The sequence below is a fragment of the Vitis riparia genome, chromosome 1 (assembly GCF_004353265.1).
Source record: "Vitis riparia cultivar Riparia Gloire de Montpellier isolate 1030 chromosome 1, EGFV_Vit.rip_1.0, whole genome shotgun sequence".
In the NCBI taxonomy this organism is placed as follows: domain Eukaryota; kingdom Viridiplantae; phylum Streptophyta; class Magnoliopsida; order Vitales; family Vitaceae; genus Vitis; species Vitis riparia.
This window is the reverse complement of record NC_048431.1, coordinates 10,843,085-10,851,296: the sequence shown is the minus strand read 5'-3', so window position 1 is coordinate 10,851,296 and position 8,212 is coordinate 10,843,085.

The window sequence follows — 8,212 nt, the reverse complement described above, 5'->3', positions numbered from 1 at the left end:
GTTTAATCATTAATGGTAGGGCCTCTTGCTTTTAGTGGACCTGGAGTTGCCAATTGCAAAGCTTGATGGCTAATAGCTTTTGGTTTTAGTATCCGCTCTAAGTGGGGGTCACCCGAAATCTGTATCTCAAGGAAGTCTGTTAGCGAATTTGGGAAATATAGAGTACCACCCTGAAATTTAAATTGAAAAAACCAGTAGGAAGCTGACCAATTCAAGTTGGAACCTTCTCTTTTTCACGAGATGGACAGCCACCATTCTCAGTGCTGTCCATTCCCCATTTGGGGAAAGTATAATCATACCTTTTGAGGTTTATGGTAGATCCCGTCAGAGTTGTTTGGTTCCTAGAAAATGCTAGGAAAAGGAAAAAAAATACTGAAGAAAATCATTTTTCTTAGTTTGGATGATATGGAAAATAAGGTGAAAAGAAAATGGGAAGGAAAATGTTAAAATATTTGCCCTAGTACTTTCCTTACAAAATGGTGAGGAAAATACGAGAGAAAAGGAAGGGAAAGTTGGGGGAAAAAATTATTAAGTTCAATATCTTCTACACCGAGATTCCTATTCGCCTCAACTCCTCTCCACCAATGGCTATGGCTTCCCCACCACACCAATGACACTTTCAACTAACCACTATCACTACGACCACTTTCCAGAGAATGCAGAACACCTCACTCCTGCAACGGCTACTTAGAATTCAGATGCCCTTGAGCCACGTCACCCAATAAATGCGAGCTCCTCTATTTTTACTTTTTTACAACCACACCCTACCCTTTTCTCCCATGTGGGGGTCCAACCAATTGGTGCCCATGAGTTTTGGGTCAAAATGGTCCATTTATAAAATATATATAAAAGATGTAACTATTAGATGAAACTTATGTTCAAATTAGTCTCTTTATTATCATGTATTAGTTATGTCATAAAAATATATATATATATATATATATATTCATAATTTTAATATATATTTTTATAATTTTAATTAAAGTCTCAATTGACAATTGAGACTTCATTTTTGAATTGAAACCCTAGTTGCCCATTGAAGCTTCATTTATTAATTGAAACTTCAATTGGTAATTGGGGCTTTATTTTTTAATTAAAACCTTAATTGACAATTGAGACTTCTATTATTATTTTTAAAATTTGAAATTTAATTAAAAACTATTAAATTATAATTTATTATTTAAACTAAAAATATATTCTTTAATAATAAATTATTTATATTTAAACTTAAGAATTTAGTATTACTTCAACAAACATAAATTGATAGATAGGAAAGATTATAAATGAATATTTTATTTATTAATAAATTAATAATTTTAAAATAATAAATTTATATAACATATAAATAAGATATAAAATTGTATAATTTATTAATTTAAGATATTTAATTTGTTTTTTTTAATATATTAATTTATTTGTATTATAACAAATTTATCTTTATTGAAATAATAGTATACTCTTAAGTTGTCATATATAAATTTTTTGACAAAATTAGTTAATTAAATTAATTAAAAAAAATTACTACAAAATGTAATTTTTAATATTTTCATCGAAGTCACAACAAACATAATTTCACATGCTTTTGATAAGGAGAGAACCTATGCGTAATTAGTATTATCTTCCTTTTTGGTTGCTCCTCTCTAACTGTAGCATGTACTACATGTGACACATGAAGAACATTTGTTTATGATGGAACTGGAGTTGGAACTAAAAGTGGTGGTGGAGGTAGCAATCTAGGTCAACGTAGGTCACGCCTACCCCTCAAAATAGTTGGGGGTAAATCTAGCTGAGTAGATGTATCAGTCTGCATAGGTATATGGACAAATATAGATGACTTTGGTGATGATAGAACTGATGTCCTAAACTCAGGTCCTAGTGGAGTAGCTAAGGAAGCATCTAGGTGTAATGAAAGGGGATCGTCATATGGGGTAGCAAGCACTGAAAGTGGGTCTGAAGAGGTAGGTGGTTGTACTGATAACGGGTTTAAATAAGTAGCGGGTTGCATTGAGTGGGTCTGAAAAGGTAGGGGTTGTACTGATGGTGGGTTTGAAGAGGTATGGAGTTGTGCTAATGGTGGGTCTGAAGAGGTAGGGGTGGTGTTGATAGTGGGTTTGAAGATGTAGGGGGTTGTACTAATGGTGAGTTTGAAGAGATAGGAGGTTGTACTGATGGTGGGTCTAAAGAGGTAGGGGGTTGTACTGATGGTGGGTTTGAAGAGGTAAGGGGCTGAGCTGAAAGTAAGTCTCAAGAAATAGGGGGTTGTATTGATGGTGGGTCTGAAGAGGTAGAGAGTTGTACTAATGGTAGGTCTGAAGAGATGGGTAACTGTACTAATCGTAGGGATAGAAAGGTAAGGGGATGTAATTCTGACACGAGGTGATAGATTGAGAACTAATTTGTTATTAAAGTATATATTTTAATTTTAATAATAAATTACAATTTAATAATTTTTTATTAAATTTTAAAATTTTTTTAAAAATTAATTGAAGTCTCACTTAACAATTGAGACTTTAATTTAGGTGGCACCAAAAAGGTTAACTTGAGCATAAGTTTCATAACTTGAACATAAGTATGTATATTTTATATAAATAGGCCATTTTAACCCAAAACTCCGTGAGATTACCATTTAACGTGCGGGTGGTTTTTCTGAAAGAGTTAATCGCAAGTTTGAATTGGGTCTAGATTTTGATGCCAGAAGGCTTATGTGTTGCTGTCTAGCATAATAGGACGGTGATATAGGAGGGAATAGGGTGGTGAGTGCCGTAACATGAAGCCTAATGCTAGGAGGGTTTCCACCTAATTCAGTTGCCTTCTATCATTAGAATTCTTCACCCATATTAGATACAAAACATGCCAAATTTTGTTTTTTTATATTTATGCGGAGATTATCCATCGTATGATAAGATAAGTTTTCTAGAGATAAAATTATTAGTATTTGAAATGGAAGTGAAAAGAGCAAAATAGCATGATAAGTTTTCTATACATCAAATTATTAGAATTTGAAATGGAAGTGAAAAGACCAAAATATTAGGTTATTTTAATTTTCCTTTTTATCCATAACCTTTGATTTTTTTTACCTCGGAATGAAGAGACAGAAATTGGATGAAGAGAAGAAGATGAACAGTGATGAAGAAGACAAAAAAAAAAAAAAAAAACTTTTTGTTAATTAAGCTTAGTATAAAGTTATTTTTATTAAATATTATTTGGCAACCTTAATTCACAATAATTTAAGGTTAATTACCATAAGTCATGTTAGCTAAAGATAATTTGAGATTAATTTAACAAAAATATTTATGATTAATTAGAAAATGATTTTCATTATAAGATTATTAATCTCTTTTTAATCCAATTATGATAATTGGAATTAATGTAAAATATTTTTAAAAAAAAATTTATTATTTGAGATTTATATTTAATAAAAAATTAATTATGATTGAATAGAAATTTATATTTGAAATTGCACTTACATGGGGATGATGTAAGCTGATATGGGAGTTTGTGTCATCCAACAACTGGTCAGGGGAGTGTAGGTTGACGTGGTTCGATTTTGAATACTGAAATCAACTTAATCGCCTTGATTGATTGTTAAGACTTAAGATTCCAGATCCATTTTTGACACTTTCCATGGCAGGGTGATCATGTATGATGTAACACGGGTGATGTGATATAACAACACTTTGGCAAACTTTAGAAGTGTAGGTTAAAAATATCATTTTTGTAGTCCGGCGGTTGTATTCGAAGGCGCGTCCGTGAAGAATACTGTGATAGGCGTATGATGCGTGGCTTGAAATGGTTGGTTTGCGCATTGTGCTGGCTTGTATGCCGGGGCTTTACTGGGTCAGGGTCAGGGTCAGGCTCAAGCTCATGCACTAGAAATTGTTGGTTTGCGCATTGTGCTGGCTTGTATGCCGGGGTTTTACTGGGTCAGGTTCATCCACTAGCTAGTGCCTATGAAATCGGACCATGAAAACATGACTCTTTTATGAGATTCAGTAAAACACCCTCCCTGTCTCCTTCACTTGCGAATTTTTCTATCTTTTTGACTTGTATTATAATGGTTGTCTTGACTTGATCCACGGCTTGTGTTGTATCTAATTATGCTCACCATAGAAGTAGTAAAAAGGAGTTGGACGGTGATTTCCTTCTTGAACACTCAACTCTCAGCAGGCTCTATGACATTTTCCCACATACATATATATATATCAGCCAAGCTGAGAGATGTTGATTGATATTAACATTTTACCACCGCCTCTTCTTCATCTTCTTCATCACAGACTTTTGTTCAAGTTTCCACTTTTGTGAGTAATTAAAAAGGAAGGATATGGACAACCCACACCGTCCATGTGGGCTGAGTGGCTTCTACTTTGAAGCATTTTTATCAAAACCCGTGGCCTATTTCCACTCTCTCTCTCTCTCTCTCTACAGAATCCTATGCACCCCTTCACCTACTTTCCCAACTTCCTACCTCCCTATTCTTCACCTCACTCATATTTCACAAAACCATTTTTACTCTATTTATTTTCTCATCAACCACTCCCATGACTACCCACACCTCCTCTCATTTTTTTTTCCTTCTCTTTTCTTTTCTCTCTTACATTAAATGATCCCGGTGATACTAACCGTAAATAAAAAAAAATCAATTTTCCCAAAAATTTAATCGAGTATAGAAAGAAGCCATAGAATTATAAAAAGGTAGAAACCAAATAAATGAAAGAAATAAACATATAAATTGTAAAAGACAATTCCAAGACATAACTTGTTAATCAAATCACACACAAATAAAAAATAAAAAAGATGATTTAATGATTAATGGAGTCCCTACATTTTCTAAGTACACTTATACTGAACAATCCATTAATAAAAAAAAACAAGGAGAGTTAATAAAAAGGAACAAGAAAAGCTACACTAGTAAACCTCTCAAAAAAACACTTCTTAATTGTTATTGTTTTGAAAAAAATATCCTAGAAAATAAGAGTTAAAATATATAATAGAGGTAAACTTATTAATCATCATGTAAAAAAATTACTCTCAATATCTCAACCAAACTTAAAATTATGGGATTTGAGATCAATATATCAAAATTAGTCTTAATTTTTTCAAAAAATATTCTCCACTGCAGTGAACAAATGTCCTGGGGTTTTCAGAGATACTCTTTGGAACTTTAAACAAACCGTTGTTGGGTATGACTAAAAAAATCAATTGGTGGCCAAACCAGGTGTTGGGCAAATAAACTGATTTTATTTTACCCAAGTTGGTATTGAGAATCACCCTTTATCCACCCAATTCCAAATTAATTAAGACCGCCCAATCACTCCTCTCTCCTCTCTCTGCCACTCCCTGTTATGCATTTTCTTCACTTTCGTACAAAAGAAATCCTAAAAAAATTAAATTTAAAAAAAAAAAAAAGAAAGGTAGAGGAGGGTGAGCTTTTAATGATGTAAGCGCCTCTTCAATATTGAAAAGGACATGAATGCACTTATCTTATTGGTCATTAAAACCCTCTAGCAAAAATATTGGGAAACTCCACTTTCCCATAATGCCCTGTTTCTCCATTTTTTTTTCTTCGTTGACCTAACCCCTATAGCTGACGTTGCTTTTTTTTTTTTTTTTTTTCAATTATTATTATTATTATTTAATTGTTTTTTGGTTTTTTTTTTCAAATAAATCTACTTTATAATTTTTTTCACCAAATTAATTAATTAGTGGCTTTATTCTAATCCTTCGAAATATTTTTTACTTTAAATTAGACTGAGTAATAACAAAGATCGTAAAATAATAAAAGAGATGATAATGATAAATAAAAATAAAAAATTAAATAAAAATATAAACTTAAAAATAGATTAATTATTTTTATTTATTATTTAATTATATTTAAATAATATGATTATATTATTTTATTAAATATAATTAATTTATTTAATAATTTAAATTAAATTATTAAGTCATTTTTAAATTATTAAGTTGGTTAGCGAAATGTTCATTAACTTTTCAAATATCTACTAAGTCAAAAACTTGAAATTAAAGAATAGTTATAAACTGTTGGAGGATATTAATTAATGGAGAATTAAAATATTTCAAGTTGAATGATTCCAATTTCCAAAGAGATGTTCCTGAGGTTTGTTGAGCATCCAAAGTGCTAACCGCTTTGACCGACTCTCAATTGATTATCCATCCGAATATTTTATTTTTCTTACCCTTATTTATTCATTTATAATAAATGAAATCATAGTTTTATTATTATAATTTATGACAAATGGAAATATTAAATATTTATCCATGAGAGTAGTTTAAGAAATTAAAATAGCAGGCCATTGAAAAAATTTAAAATAAAAAAAATTATCAATTTTCATATATTTTCATTATTAAAAATATTTAATTATCAGGTAATTTATAAAATTAATTTCTTGTAGAGAGTAGTTAAAAAAAAAAAATTGAAGGGTTAGGTCGTGGGTTGTCATTGTATAAGAAAAAGTTCAAATATTCAAACAAATTTATATATTCAAGTAATTAAAAATTTTAAAATAATTATTTATAAAATTAATATTTTTAGAGAGTGTTTTAAAGCAAATAAAAATCCAATGAAATATCACTTTTGGCAATAATTTTACAGGTTAGGTAATTAGAAGGTGGATTGTCGTTGTATAAGAAAAAGTCTAAAATATTTAAAATTAATGATAATATAATATCTCAATATTTTGTTTTAAAATAAGGTATGGATGACATTACTTTTATAAACTTTGTGAGGGAAGAAACAAGGAAACCGACGATAAAAGTACATCTTTTTTCTACCATTTCGACTTTTTAATTAGTGATGGTGCATGATTAAAGGGAAGTAATATTTTGTAAAATATGGGAAATGGATTTTGTGAAATTTCTAGAAGTTTGGAATTTAAGGTCATGTGCGTGTACAGTACACCTCACGTTGGCTTCCTTCAAATGGAAAACCATTTCACACTTTCACGCGGGTTTGTCCCCTGAAACTCCTGAACCCACCACCAAACACAACTCATGTGGCTGGATTTGGGGTGCCAAACACCCCCCGTGATTGTGATTAAGAGTTTATGGTGGAAGGCTCGGAGATTCGGAGTACATGAACTTGGGTCGTCGCTGATCTGACGTTCATTTGGATGACTTCGTGGGGCAGCACCAATCAGTAGGGTGGTCCAGGCTGTAGCGTACAAGTGGGGGGAGGAAGGAAAAGGTCGTCCACTGAAAGTGTTGGAACTTCGGAGCACGTGATCACGTGGTGAGACGCCAGTGGATGGCAGCCGTCAACATCACTCAGAACACCAAACAGCTGGCTGCATTGGATGCACAGCTGGCGTCCCATTACTGGAGGAAAAGAATATTACTTGTTTCGAGCGCCGATTACCTCACCCCGCTACCCCACTCGCCACCTCACCCCACCTATTTTCCCTGCATGACACCTGGCACCCCCACTCTTTCCTGCATTTAAAGTTAAAGAATGAAAAAGCCAAACCAATTACTGCAAGTCAAGTCAACTAATTTTTCTTGATGCCCACCTCGCCGCGCTTTACTCCATCGATGTAAAGAATAGAAGAATGACTTTGTGTGGAAGCCATGAAAAGTAGAAAATTTATTCTTTTTTATTTTAGAAAAAATATCAACAAAAAATCTTTTAATCTAATGCGAATCAAGACACGCAAACACGTTGAATCCATATTATACATTATAGTTTTTTTATTTAAAAAAAAGTAATTAGAATATTAAAATTAAAGAAAAACCAAATATACGAAGTTTGAAGTTTGATAGGAAAAGAGAAAATGTTTTATAGTAAAATGTTTGGAACATGAAGGTTGGTATGACATTGATTTTGTAAAAGATGGTCCAAATATGAATATGGAACATGTTTATTATGGCAGCAAATACGTGTACAAGTAGAAGTGTGGGGGCTCAGAGGGAAGACGTGTGTTTGTGTGCAGTAACTGCAAGTCTAGATTAAATTTTAACAACAATTAAAGAAAGATTGCATAGTGTTGTGGGAAATACACTAGGCAATGGAAGCCGTCGCACTAATAGTTGTGTGATTGGTGAGGAGGATGCCAGCGAATAATTGTTAATAAAAATGAAATTACAAAGAGGGTGGCATTTTTCCTTTTTATTTTTTATTTATTTTTTTATAGTGGATATATTAGAAGCATGTATATGAGGGAAGGAAAGGAAGGAAAGGAAAGGGGTATATTTAAGGGGG